Source organism: Danio rerio, chromosome 23 (genome assembly GCF_049306965.1).
Source record: "Danio rerio strain Tuebingen ecotype United States chromosome 23, GRCz12tu, whole genome shotgun sequence".
In the NCBI taxonomy this organism is placed as follows: domain Eukaryota; kingdom Metazoa; phylum Chordata; class Actinopteri; order Cypriniformes; family Danionidae; genus Danio; species Danio rerio.
Window position 1 is genome coordinate 32,121,262 of NC_133198.1, and position 15,381 is coordinate 32,136,642.

Genomic DNA, 15,381 nt, shown 5'->3' on the forward strand with positions numbered 1-15,381 from the left:
GATCAATTTGAATACACTTTTTGTTTAGATAAAGACCAAAACAACCCAAGTAACACAAGCTATTTTTATTTATCCTAAAATATTGATCAATTTGAATACACTTTTTGTTTAGACAAAGACCAAAACAACCCAAGTAACACAAGCTATTTTTATTTATCCTGAAAATACTGGTCAATCTTAATACGCTTTTTGTTGTAGATAAGGACCAAAACAACCAAAGTAACACAAGCTATACACTTTATAATAACTACACCAGGGGTCACCAACCTTTATGAAAATGAGAGCTACTTCTTGATTACCGATCAATGTGGAGGGCTACCGGTTTGATAAACATTTCTCAAATAACAAAATTCAACAATGATTTAACAGGGTAGGAAATACCCTGTATTTAATGTATCAATGTGCAACACTTTATTTTTATATATCTCTGCAAATATTAACATTTGTAAATGATTACTTTTATATTAGATGGAGCTTACTGGTAAGTGGCGCTATGGTGAACTATTTTTAGAATAGGCCTGCGGGCAACACATGTGATCCGGGCACGATGTTGGTGACCCCTGAACTACACACTATGAATCATCTATTTAGCATTAGCAACTAGTTAGTTCATTATCTTTATAAAGTATTTATTAACATAAGAATTAACTATTAGCATATGCTTGAATAATAAGACATAGAAATGTTAATTTGAAGTTTATTAATTATTTACTTATGCATTCGGAATAATCTTAAAAACAGCACCAACTATGCTTAAATAACTAGTTTGTAAATAATACAATCTTTAATTAAGTAATAAAAAAATAATCATGGACAAAGTATGAAAATACATTCATTAATAGCAATTGTATTTGTATTTATAAACGGCTTACTAACGTCTAGTAATGTAGAGTTAATACTTAACAGATAATGAACTAACTATTTGTTAATGCTTAACAAATGATTCATAGTGTATAGTTATTATAGTGTTACAGCTATTTTAATTTATCCTAAAATATTGATCAATTTAATACGCTTTTTGTTTTAGACCAGGAGTCACCAATCTCGGTCCTGGAGGGCCGGTGTCCATGCAGGGTTTAGCTCCAACTTGCCTTAACACACCTGCCTGGATGTTTCAAGTATACCTAGTAAGGCCTTGATTAGCTTGTTCAGGTGTGTTTGATTAGGGTTGGATCTAAAATCTGTAGGACACAGGCCCTCCAGGAACAAGTTTGGTGACCCCTGTTTTAGACCAATACAACCCAAGTAACACAAGCTATTTTTATTTTACTCCTACACTGTAAAACATTTTTTTTTTTGTAATTTGACGGTTTATTGTGTGCAAAAAAAAAAAAAAAAGTAAAATAACAGCTGTTAAATTACAGAAATTTACCGTAACATAACGGACATTCAATTTATTTCCTTAAATTTAAATTTCTGGTAAATTTCTGTAATTCAACCTCTGTTATTTTACAGTGTAAAACACTGATCAATTTTATTATGCTTTTTGTTTTTAATAAAGACCAAAACAACCCAAGTAACACAAGCTATTTTTATTTATGCTAAAATGCTGATCAATTTTAATGCGCTTTTTGTTTAGATAAAGACCAAAACAACCCAAGTGACGCAAGCTATTTTTATTTATGCTAAAATATTGATCAAATTTTATACGCTTTTTGTTTTAGATAAGGACCAAAACAACCCAAGTAACACAAGCTATTTTTATTTATCCTAAAATGCTGATCAATTTGAATACACTTTTTATTTTAGATAAAGACCAAAACAGCTCAACTAACACAAGCTATTTTTATTTATGCTAAAATACTGATAAATTTTAATGCGCTTTTTGTTTTAGATAAGGTCCAAAACAACCCAATTAAAGATTTGAAATTCCAAATTAAAGAACAGACTAATATCCAGACCATTTCTTTTTTCCTTTTTTTTTAGAGCAGATAAATACACCAAAAACATAATAAATAAAAGTAATTATTGCAGCCGGTAATTACAATGCTAATTATATTGCTAATTAGCTTATTGTGATGTATACCGTGGATGGGGCCTCAGATCACACAGGAACAAAGTCAAAACAGACTTCAGCCTAAACGATAAGAGCTCTAGTCATGACATGTTTGTTTTAATATTATCAACTGATTGCGTATTAACATTCACATGTCCTATCGGCAGCATATTTATATTGTGACCGCTGTAGAATGACGTTATCGTTGTAAAGACCTTTTAGTCTTACATACTGAAGAGGTTTATTAGTCGGATCCTCAAATTATTCCTTTCTAAAACCTCCTTGGAAGACGGCCCGACTGGAGAATGAACTTGATTTAGAGTGCCAGAAAAGGGTGGATAGATTATAGTCTTCATATAATCTCCTGATCCTGGCGTCTAAAGTAAATGTTGATTTAGAAACTCTCAGAAACACATACAAATTATTCTTGTACGCATTTAACAGGGAGACCTCGAACACTTATGTTTTACAGAGTATATGCACATTAAAACTACTGAACTCATATACTGACAAGTCAATATAATTACGTCAAATGTCCTACTACCACACATAAATACATGGTATAACAATATTGATGTATTTTTCCCTCTCCTACTTCTGTGTGGAAAACAAATGCAATGACGTACGTTGGTGTTAAAAGGTTTTGGGGTCAGTAACAGGGATTTTTCTTTTCTGAAATTTATTAGCACTTTCATTTAGCAAGGTTCCTTTAAAAGTGAAGCTATTCAGTTCTTGTTTGATATATCATAAAAACATCATATAGTGATACATTTAAACTATATTCTGAAATTATTGTTGTTTTATAAAAAATTTTTTATTTCATAAAATTATTTTTTAGAAAAAATATTACGCAGTAACTGTTTCCAACACTGGTAATAATGTTGATGAAGATGACAATGTTGATGATGATGATTATTATTATTATTACTATTATTATTAATTTTGTTGTTGTTGTAAATATTATTATCGCCTTCGTATATTTTTTTATTTAATGAATGATTTTCCACAAAAATATGAAGCAGTTATTGTTTCCAACACTAATAATTATTATTATCATTATTATTATTGGGTGATGCAGTGGCGCAGTAGGTAGTCGTCTCACAGCAAGAAGGTCGCTGGTTCGAACCTTGGCTCAGTTAGCGTTTCTGTGTGGAGTTTGCATGTTCTCTCTGCATTCGCGTGGGTTTCCTCCAGGTGCTCCGGTTACCCCCAGAGTCCAAAGACATGCGGTACAGGTGAATTGGGTAGGCTAAATAGTCCCTTTTGTGTGTGTGTGTGTGTGTGTGTGTGTGTGTGTGTGTGTGTGTGTGTGTGTGTGTGTGTGTGTGTGTGTGTGTGTGTGTGTGTGTGTGTGGATGTTTCACAGAGATGGGTTGCGGCTGGAAGGGCATCTGCTGCATAAAAACGTGCTGGATAAGTTGGTGGTTCATTTAGCTGTGAAAAAGAAAATGAATAAATGATTGAATTATTATTATTACTATTATTATTATTATCTCTTTTGTATATTTTTTATTTCATAAACGATTTTCCACACAAATATTACACAGTTATTGTTTCCAGCACTAGTAATAATAATAATAATTATTATTATTATCATGATTATTTCTTTTGTATATTTTTTATCTCATGAACGATTTTCCACACAAATATTGCACAGTTATTGGCTGCGTTATTATCATTATTTCTTTTGTATATTTTTTATTTCATGAACGATTTTCCACACAAATATTACGCAGTTATTGTTTCCAGCAATGGCAACTATTATTATTATTATTATTATTATTATTATCTCTATTGTATATTTTTTATTTCATGTATTATTTTCCACACAAATATTACACAGTTATTGTTTCCAGCACTAGTAATTACTATTATTATTATTATTATTATTATTATCATTATTATTTCTTTTGTATATTTTTTATCTCATGAACGATTTTCCACACCAATATTACACAGTTATTTGCTGCGATATTATCATTATTTTTTTGTATATTTTTTATTTCAAGAACGATTTTCCACACAAATATTACGCAGTTATTGTTTCCAGCACTGGCAACTATTATTATTATTATTATCTCTATTGTATATTTTTTATTTCATGAATGATTTTCCACACAAATATTACACAGTTATAGTTTCCAACACGGGTATTATTATTCTTATTATTATTATTAATATTATTAATATTACTACTATTTGTTTTAGGTGCACCAAATCAGCATATTGATTAAAAAATGTTTTGCTTTTCAGTCATGTAAATTATTTAAATTTAATTTTAAAATATATTATGCTTACTATTTAAAATTTTGTATTATTATTGTTATTTTTTAATATTTCTTTTATTTCATAAATTAAGCAGTTATTGTTTGCAACACTGGTTATTACTATTATTACTATTTTATAAATAAATAAATGATTTTGCCACAGGAAATAATGTTTTCAATTTTAATTCTTTACTTCTTGGATCCAGATAACAGAAATAAGTCAAATCCAAACAACACACTGACATGACAGGAACGCTTCTTGCATGCTTTTGTGAGTGCGATGTTTGACATAAAAATATTCACTTCATTATGCTGGAAGATTGGATGACCTGTCATGACACGAAATGTTTTTCACTACATTTTTGGAACATGATCTCACAAACAAAACAAAAAAAAAAAAAAAAAGAAAAGAAAAGAAGAAAGCACACACCCAAAAAAAGGCACAAGAGAAACCAATAGTTCTTTCTGATGTCTTGATATTAAATAGTGAACGATGATTCATTTACGCATACTGTATCCTTAATACCGTAAGTATGATTCACAAAGATTCATGATGAATAAATTCTGTCATTGGACTGAAATGGATATTTATCCACAGATGGGGGATCAAGGGGGATCAAAACCATATTGTGATCTGAACTTTGGGCTAAATATATACAATTCAAAATGATTAGTCCTGCTGAATTATTAGCACCCTGTATTTTTTTCCCCAATTTCTGTTTAATAGAAAAAAAATATTTTAAAACATATTTCTAAACATAATAGTGTTAATAACTCATTTCTAATAACTGATTTATTTTATTTTTGCCATGATGACAGTAAATCATTTTTTCAAGATACTAGTATTTAGCTTAAAGTGCAATTTAAAGACTTAACTAGGTTAGGTTAACTAAGTGAGTTAGGGTAATTGGGCAAAACATTATATAATGATGATTTTTTATGTAGACAATCAAAAAAACGTTGCTTAAGGGGGTTATTAATATTGACCGTAAAATTTTTTTTTATTATTATTATTATTATTAAAAATTGTTTTTATTCTAGCTGAAATTAACCAAATAAAGCCCTGGTCAGATCACACGAATTTGTCACAATTTCGGCACGATTTCCTTGACGTAGGGTGTCGTGGGGATTAGTAAACGACAAATGGCCATTGTGACATGAGATTTGATTGTTTCTTCTTGTGTAATGTGGCATAGTTCATGACAACCGATACCATGTCCGCGAGACTTCACGACACCGTCGCAGAAAGTCTAGCATATTTAATTTTTTCCCCGTTCTTCACGACTAGTTCCATCACGTGGGTGACACTGCAATACTAACACACAATTTCTCAGTTATATCATGTTATATAAAATATATCAATAATATATCATATAATGTGTCTGAGTGGGTAGCACAATCACTTTACAGCAAGAAGGTCCCTGGTTCGAGCCCCGGCTGGGTCAGTTGGCATTTTGTGTGGAGTTTGCATGTTCTCCCTGTGTTCGTGTGAGTTTCCTCTGGGTGATCCGGTTTACATCAAAGCCCAACGACATTCAGTATAGGTGAATTGAATAAGCTTAAATTGGCCGTAGAGTGTGTGAGTGAGTGCAAGAGTGTATGGGTGTTTCCCAGTGTTGGGTTGTGGCTGGAAAGGCATCCGCAGCATAAAACACATGCTGGATAAGTTGGCAGTTCATTCTGCTGTAGCGACCCCAGATTTATAAAGAGACTAAGCCAAAAAAGAAAATGAATGAATATGCGCCAGTCAGGTGATCAAAACATAGACTGCATATTTACTTATGGGTGGGTCACAGGATATGATTTATGAGATAAGTCAATTATTGGTTATGCAAACTAACTACTTTCTCTAAAATATTAAGGTGTTTTAAGCAATTTTATCTGACAGACTGCCACAAGTATGCAGACATCTCCATTCTCACAACGACTTTCTGATTTCTGATTTTCTCATCCTTCCAACAGAGTTTGTTCTCCAAAGTAATGTCATGTTCAGTGCTGTGAACACATTGTAAAAGCATGTCCTGCTTGATCAAATTTGTCATTAACAGTGAAAGCAGTTTAATATAGGCTTCTCTGAAACTGTGAATATTTCACTTGAACTTTATTCAGCCTAGATTATTATATTTAAGAATCCAACACAATCTTACGGCAATGCATGTTTTGGAACTTAAACATTTACCAGACTAGTTTTGTAGCACTTCACCTCTAATGTTATTCGTTATTCCTGTTTATTTAGTAGATAACCGATCAACAAAAATACATTAGAATTAAGATACAAATTATACCAAACGAATTAAATATTATCAGAACATATCTTAAAATTAAAAAGGTAATATGAGTTTGATCCAATCAATGTCATATTGAATGCCCTTAAATAATGTAGCCTAGTAGTCAGCAAGCATCATTGTTTATTGAAATCGAAATACGAATTAATTTTAAAAATATTCTGAAATTAAGATAAGAAATATTGTTATAGCAACACTTGTGACTGATTGTGAAGGAACGTGTAGTCTGGTAATATTTGTTACCCACAAGTCGTCAAGATTTTATCAAGACAAAATTGCATAATCGGACATAGCAACTTTTGTAACTGACAATAAAAATCGTGTGATCTGACTGGGGCTTAAGACTTTCTCCAGAAGATAAAATATGAGAAATACTGTGTCAAATTCCTTGCTCTGATAAACATCATTTGGGAAATATTTTAAAAAGTAAAAAAAAAAATAATAAAATTATAGAAAGACTAATAATTGAATTCTGACTTGAACTGTATATGATATATCAAAAGAACAAAAGTGGTATGTTTGCATTGCCAAGTAACCATCATGTTTGGATTTTTCAAATCACTTGTTAGAAAAACCATGTCTACTGTAAAGTTTCCATTGTTCAATGAAACAATAAAACAAAATGTGAAAAAAAAAACTGTTAGAAATACAAAACACACCTTCTGATAAGATACTGAGTCAAGAATAAGGAAAGTTAATGACAGACTCTGCTCATCTCTCAAATGAAAGAATGAATTTTTGAGATATCTGCTGATCTGTGCACGCAAATAACAACCTGTGACTACAGCTGCATGGCTTAATCACAGCAATACAGGGAGGGAATATGTAACATGCCAACTTCTCATTATCGAATCCAAATTAATAATTTTCCCAACAATACACCACCTGTCTCCACCTGTGCAATTTTCAGCACATTGCAGAAACAGAGAAATGCAGGTTTAAACACATTGGTACAGGAGTGTTGACATGGGGTTCAATAAAAAAAGAAATATTGTGTTTCCTCGTCTTTCTATAAAACCACCCTACTAATAACAGGGTGGCACACAAAAAATAACACCAAAAAGGAGGTCAGTTTTCAGGATTCAGTGAAGCAAAGATAAAGACTTTTTTTATTTATCCCCATTAATATACATACATACATATATATATATATATATATATATATATATATATATATATATATATATATATATATATATATATATATATATATATATATATATATATTAGGGATGTAACTGTATTGTAAATACCGTCATACCGCAATATTAATTTTTTTCGATATTACCGTAGTCGCATGACTCGGTAAAACTGTAGGTCTTCTGAGAAAATTTGCTCAGGCGAATGAAGCGAACGGGAGGTAGCGGAAACTACAATTCCCATCAGCCCTTGCGGTCTGTTGTCGCTACAGATACAGTAATGCGGAAATGGAGTGTGCTGCTAGAAGCGGGCATCAAAAAGAGCTGGAAATGATCGAACCTGAAGCGGGTGTTGTCGCCGCATGCGTACTGAATAGCGTTGTTGTCGCGCGCGTTCTGATCAGCTGTGTTGTCGCGCGCGTTCTGATCAGCTGTGTTGTCGCGCGCGTACTGAATAGCGGTGTTGTTGCGCGCGTTCTGATCAGCTGTGTTGTCGCGCACGTACTGTAAAGCGGGGGGGGGGGGGGGGGTTGAGCGCGCATACTCAAGAGCGGTGTTGTTGCGCGCCTACTGAAGGGCGGGACGGAGGGTGTGACAGCACACTGTTCAGATTGATACAGACATGAGACCTCTATCTCACTCATGGCTTGTCCACTCAGGTGGGGGAAAGACAATGCACAACGTTACCCACTGCTGTCAACCTGGGCCAAGTCATATCTCTCTGTCCCAGAAACCTCAGTCCCAAATGAGAGGGTTTTTTTTCTGTTGCAGGGGACATTGTAAATGCCCAGAGATACCAGCTTTTACCAGATTATATTTATATGATAATTTTCCTTAAAACCCATCTCTATCTAAGTGAGTGAGTGATTAAATGTTGAATGTGATGAGTTTTCAACAATACTAAATTGAAACTTTATTTTTTTACATGGTTTAATATTTTTTTGTTATTAAAATTGAAGTTCCTGTTTCAAAGCTTACAGATAGATGGCTAATTTGTATGTCATTGACACTTTTGGCACTTATTTGGAGTATTTTCATAAGTTTTGTTTTTTCCTGTAAATGATTCAATAAATACCGTACCGTGACATTCATACCGAGGTATTACCGTACCGTGAAATTCTGATACCGTTACATCCCTAATATATATATATATATATATATATATATATATATATATATATTATATTATATATATAAACAAGCTGTTAAGTTGACTGATGCTTATTATAAATATGCACAGTTCATTTTTTAAATAATTTTTATTCAGTTTGTGTACTCAGTTTTTTTTTTTGTAAAGTCAAATAGTCATATTTAAAGCAAAATGTTTACTAATTTTTTTGTTTGAGTAAAATCAACTAATTTATTTTAACAGTGCATAAACCAATGTGTTTGCTGGAATATTAGAATATAGCTCAAATTTTTTTTTTCATTTAGGAGACAGAAACTTTAACATTGTGCAACTTGATTTTTATATATATATGTATGTATAATTATTTTAAGTGTTTTCACCTTTATTTGGATTAGACAGTGAAGATTTTACTGTTAGGAAATTGTGGGGAGCAGAAAAAGGGGAAGGATCGGCAAAGGACCTCGAGCCGGGAATCGAACTTGGGTCGCTAGTCAAGCGATCAAACTAAAATCACTAGTAATTGAAAGTAATCACTGTATTAATATGTGAGTCACTGATTCACTCCTTCATCAAAAGCAAACGACATACAGTATAATGCATCCAAAAGTCATAGTACTATATGTGAAAAAAATTAAGCGAGCTGAGTAGTAATTTTGAAGTTGTAGTTTTTAAAACAGTATGCCTACTTTTTATGGCAAGATTCTGAAATGCTTATCCAATCTATTCAAGTTTACAATCCTGTGAGGTCATTGCAAACATGCAAACTCTATACAGAAATGCCAACTGACTCAACCGGGACTTGAACCAGCGACCTTCTTGCTTTGAGGATAAAGTACTAACCACTGACCCACTGTGTCGCCTCACATTCACTATATATACCTATTTTTTTTTTTCTAATGGGTTTGAAGTAACTTAAAATTCAAAAGCAAGCAAGTAAATAATGTAGATTTAAGTAGATTTTAAATTATTACCTACTACAGCAGTATGAGATTTCAGACACAGCTATTGTCTTTATGAATGGCTTATTCAAAGGTTAAATTGATAAAAACAATTCATATGAAGGGCTATTACACCTGGTAGTAGAATATCACAGTAATAGGAACTAACCACCAGGCCAGTGTAATCTTACCCTGACATAATTTTCCAGGTTGCATTAGCAGCATCATTTAGAAGTCTTAAGTGACATCAAAATCTTTTATTTTTATTTTAAATCAGCAATTGGATGATGCTGTCATTGAAAATGTTTTGTTGTGTGAGGGGGATTTTCAGAACGGAATTGCATATGACAACTTTTAGTGCTGCATGCAATGTTGACAAAGGCATTTAAAAAAATAGTCGTTCTCAGCAGTTTTTCTATGTCTTGTAACCAATACTTCAAATGACATGCGTTCCCCCAATTAGCAAACACTGACATCTCTGGTAATTCCTATTGTGTTTGGTTAGACCATAATATAAAGCAGGAGCCAATTTATTTTCCCAAAAAAGTATCTTAAGGTTCTATCTGTGTTCTGAATGATTTAGAGCTGTTGATGAAGTAGATTTTTATTTAATAAACCTATATGAAAACACATTTAATTGGGTGAGTGGAGGGCCCTATGAATTTGACACAAACTGTATGGGAGAAAAGAGTCCAGTTTAGATGTTTGAAACAGTTACTAGTCATGATTACAAAACATGAACTGTACAAAGAAAAAGAGTGAAGAATACGTTAGATTTGTATATTATAAGGGCCAACAAGAAGAGAGGGCTTTAAATAGGGGTCTTAAAGGAGTAGTAGCTGGGAGAGGCCTGTCGAACCAGTAAACAGCTGTGAAAACACAAAGGTGGGAGGAAGCAGGGATAAAGGAGATAGCAAACTTGAGGGACATTGGATTTGTCCTGGGGTGAGACTGAGATGGGTCTGCTTCAGGCTGTCTCTGTTTTTTTTTTTTTTTTTTTTAATATTCCAATAAAGTATATTCTTCTCATATTCATAACCTCCAGACTAAGTTTGATTCATTAAGAGAAAAGCCAGAAAACATGCCATTGAGACAAGTTTTTGCATTCTATATAGCAAACAGTTTGTGTGTAACATTGTTTTAAATTCTTAAAATGTAAACAACTTCAAAAAAACATCCTATAATGTAAATAAGTTGTCATTTAAAAAGAATTTGTCAATAACTCAATTTTGACAAAAATGTCAGATAAAACCTTATAATTCTAAGGTATGATTCCATCAATAGTTTGCACTATGAAAACATTCCACTGTACGGTGAATACCTCTACAGAAATCCTTGTGTCTAAAATGTACAGTATGTCACTTTAATGCACTCTACAAATCACGCTATTTATACAAGGTACCTCCCGGGGTTCTAATCAGTTATCGATGTCTCTTAAACACACATGGAAGGAACATGTGACTACCGTTTTGTGAACATCCTCCAATGTTGATTGAGTCATTCATATCCATTGCACATCCGCAACAAACAAGTTGGTTTCAACTAAATCTTTTCTGAACGGCGGATCTGAGAGTTGAGGGGATCAAGCTTTATTCTTGCTCCAGATGTAACGTGATCATTCGTTCTTTTTATCTATTAATGATTTCAAAGGCTTCCAACCATTATTGCTTTTATTCTCTGGAATAAAACCCAGCTGCTCTCTTTGTAGTGAGTCTGTGTGGGTGTATGTGCTTTTGGTGCTACATGGAGGGGGGTGGAAGGGAAAAGACAAGAGTGCGGGAACACAAAAAGAATGAACATCACTGTTTTGAAAAAAAAAAAAAACAGCAAAAAAATCACATTTTACACTCTAAAACATATTACCAATGAGTGTTTTTACAAGCAATCTGAGTGGTAAAACTAATTAGCTTGTAATCCTGGCCAAGACCCTAGCAAACCAACTACACAAACAAGTTATAGCAGTTTGCACTGAAGTGGCACAATTTAGTATGTGGTTTTCAAAGTTTTTTAAGGCATTAGAAGTATACAACAAAACAAATTACAAGCTTGATAAATTATCTTACATAAAATCCACATATAGGCTGAAAATGAAAAAGAACATCAAACAAGTTTGCCAATGAACTGATATTCTATTCAATGCTGTAAAATATTTTATTTCATTATTTGCATGCATCCATTATTGTATGGCTTTCCTTAAAAAAAAAAAAATCTAAATTGAAATTGAAAAAAGCTAAATTGATTGAATCACATTTATTCAAATTATGTTTTTTAACTTATTCAAATTATTCAATGTATTAAATTATTTAGTTTATTAGGTATTTTTTATTAACCCTTATGTACTGCTGGGGATGTTTTTATCCACTCTGGGGTGATTTTGAGTCTTAATTTGGCCACAGCGGTTTCTCAGTAGCAGAATGAATTTTTTTGTGGCAAATCTTATTTTGACATATTTTAAGAAAATGCTTTGAAAAAACTTATTGACAGACTTTGGGCAAATTTACTACTCTTTTGTTATTTTCGGGATGAAAACATCCACTTTATTAAACTGCTGTAAAAATGCATCAGATAATTTTTTTTTCTGTTTTATTTTTTATTTTTTTGCATAAATCTGTTAATCAACCTAAGCCCTGATCAAAACTACTAATGATTATTACAAATACTAAATGATGTCACTGATTTGGTAGAAATAAAAGACACAAAATGACGTATTTTCAAAGTAATTGTGGACTGGAAGTCTTGGACATGTGAAACAACATTGCCTTTGATGAATTGTTCTTGATAGATTTTCATTTTTTCTCCCTAATATACTGTTGGTGGCTGTTTTTGCCCAATAGACTTCCATTATAACCACATTTTTTGATCGCAAATATGACACCATATGGTCCTGCATTTCTGATTGTTGGTTTTCCTGTTGGGAAGGGGTAAAAATTTAAATTTTTACTATTGATAATCAGTTGGCACCATAAAGCCTTTAGATAGGCCTGTTAAAAAAGCTTAGTTTCTGGATTTTATATGGAGTATAACAGCAAACTAAAGTGTGCTTGTGTGTCTGTGTGAGAGTGACCTTTATGCACTTACCTTGATGTGTCTGAAAAAAATCTAAATATACATCTCAGCTATCAGAACTACATGTAGAAAATAAAACTAAAGACTTTGTATTTTTGCACCATTAAATGTGGTTATAATGAAAGTCAATGGGGTAAAAACAGCCACTAACAGTAAATTAGGGAGAGAAAAAAATGAAAATCTAACAACGCATCAAAGCCAATGTTGTTACTAATCGTTCACATGTCCAAGACTGTGATAAAAGGGGAAACAAATCAGTCCACAATTATTTTTTTTTTGAAAATACGTCATTTTGTGTGTGTTTTTCACCAAATCAGTGACATCATTTGAAAACCTGGCAATTAAAAAGTTAAAGCCCAGTAATTTTTTTAACAATTTAGCAGTTTTGATCAGGACTAAGGTTGATTAACAGATTAATGCAAAAAAAATCTAATGAATTTTACAGCAGTATAATTCAGTGGATGTTTTCAACCCTAACATAACAAAAGGACAATACATTTGAACAGTGTTTAAGGGTTAAGAGAAATATGATCACACAAATCATGCTTTAAACTGTAATTACTTTTTTGTAGAATTGTAGCATGGGAGGCAAAATTATTTAAAAGAAACAGAAGATGTAAATATTTCAGTAACAGTATGATTTGGGGGCTTGACAATATAGTTAAACATGTCCTTTCACTTACCCCAAAAAAAAAAAAAAAAACCTTGAACGTTGCATAGTTTCCCTAAAAAGACATATGTGCCCTGAATGGGTGTGAATGTGCTTATGGACTTGTTGATTACGCATGCGAGGAGTGCCACTGTCTTTTATTGGGGAATTTACACCCTTGGTGTGATTTATAGAAATCAGTAGTGCCCACAAAGCAGTAAAACTCTAATTGTTTCTTCCATTTTTAAAGTCTATCCTCCATTAAGAAATCGGTGGGTAATAAAGAGCATTTTTAATCAACCCTCTCCTGCTGATGGGTTGACGTTTGAACAGTCTCGCCTAACGTACAATCCAAGCTTTTACTGCTGAGAACAATGAGGGCTAAAATATTACAGTATCTCAGAAGTGACTGCAACACTTGGCTTGCTTTCTCCTTCTGTATAACTTTCTGAACATATGTCTTCTGTGCAGGTTAACTCTATAACATGCCGTTTTATTTGGGTCATGCTGTATTGTGAAAAATAAAGATGTTCTTCAGATAATCCTGGTATCATTGGGAAACATGTGACTCACTGCGCATTTCAAATCCATCTCTACCTATTTCTTCAAGGAAACTAAAGCCAAAATTCCATGGGAACAAGTTACACCCAATGCCAGTAGACTAACCACATCTAGACATGCAATTCAGTCCATTTCTGAGACCAGAACATCTAGAAATTAAAAAGGACATCAAATGTTTTGCAAGGATCAAAATAACAACAATACAGCTTTACATTTTCCTGTATTTTCAACCACTAAAACGTAACTCAACAGTGGTTTATATACCAAACAATCTTGTCGTGCAAAGAATCATCTAATGACAAACTGGAAAATAGATTATTTCATCCATTGTTAGAATTTATTTGAGCTATTACGGTAGACGTAGGTCTATATTTACATTTGCATATATACTGTATGTATTTAATTCCATCCAAACACGCAAATTGGATGTCTCAATTTTGATTTCAATGTATTTCTATCAAAATTGTGAATAAAATTGGAATTTATACACCCAAACGCACACTTGGTATTACCAAGGCCCATGAATACAAGCATGACGGTTGCTCAAAAACACCATATAAATGTAACTGTGCATTTCTTTCATCTAACAGAACCTGTCCTGCCTCACAAAACACTTAAAAAACGAGTTAGAGTGAGCAAAAACACCCTTCCCCAAGCACTCACTCTTAGACGGGTTCCGATCCGGTCACCACAGCCTTCCAACCTTGCCCACCTTTGCCCACTGGCTGGCAGTGCCACAGTAAATCCTGGAGCTACAGCAGAAGCCCGGGCTTGAGTAATTAATAAAAGCTCCATTACATGCCTTGTGGCCGTTGTTTGCTATTTCAACACCCCATTTGTGCCACGATTACAGTCATTATCAGTCAGCGCCATTAATTCAGCCACCGATGCCGGAACTGCATACTAATAAATTGGGCTCTAAATTTATTTTTTTTTTTTACCTTTCAAGGAGTTGGTGCTGGAGTCAAGCCAGGAAGTGCCACTCCTGATTAGGAGTCTTCTGCTGACTCTGAAAGGCCCCTTTGAATAGGGGCTGCTGCATCTTTGGAGATAGTTCACATTCCCCCCCTTTGATTATTCCCTTCCCCTCCAAAATGAATCTTTATTAAGCTTAAATCCTAAATAAAATGAAATTAGCAGCCTGCAAAATATTGCCTTCTTTTCTCCACATATTCCCTGGTGCCTCCATGCAAATTATAATGCTTATTTATGTAAATGAGGTGTCGTCTTTAATTAGTTTTGCTTGAAGGCATTAAAATACATGTATTCTTTCCCCAAAATATTATTTGTTTTGTTGCTCTCTTCAGTTGAGTTCAAAATGACTTATTATGCTGACTAAAAAGCTTTATTA

The 15,381-nt window shown here is 33.0% G+C and overlaps 1 protein-coding gene and 1 long non-coding RNA gene across 22 annotated transcripts in view; both read right to left on the reverse strand.

Moving 5' to 3' along the window:
- Positions 1-15,381, reverse strand: part of casz1 (castor zinc finger 1) — a 325,550-nt gene that overhangs the window by 230,968 nt on the left and 79,201 nt on the right. The window lies entirely within an intron of this gene.
- Positions 1-15,381, reverse strand: part of si:dkey-246i21.1 — a 71,778-nt gene that overhangs the window by 1,090 nt on the left and 55,307 nt on the right. The gene's annotated exons all lie outside the window — the stretch shown is intronic.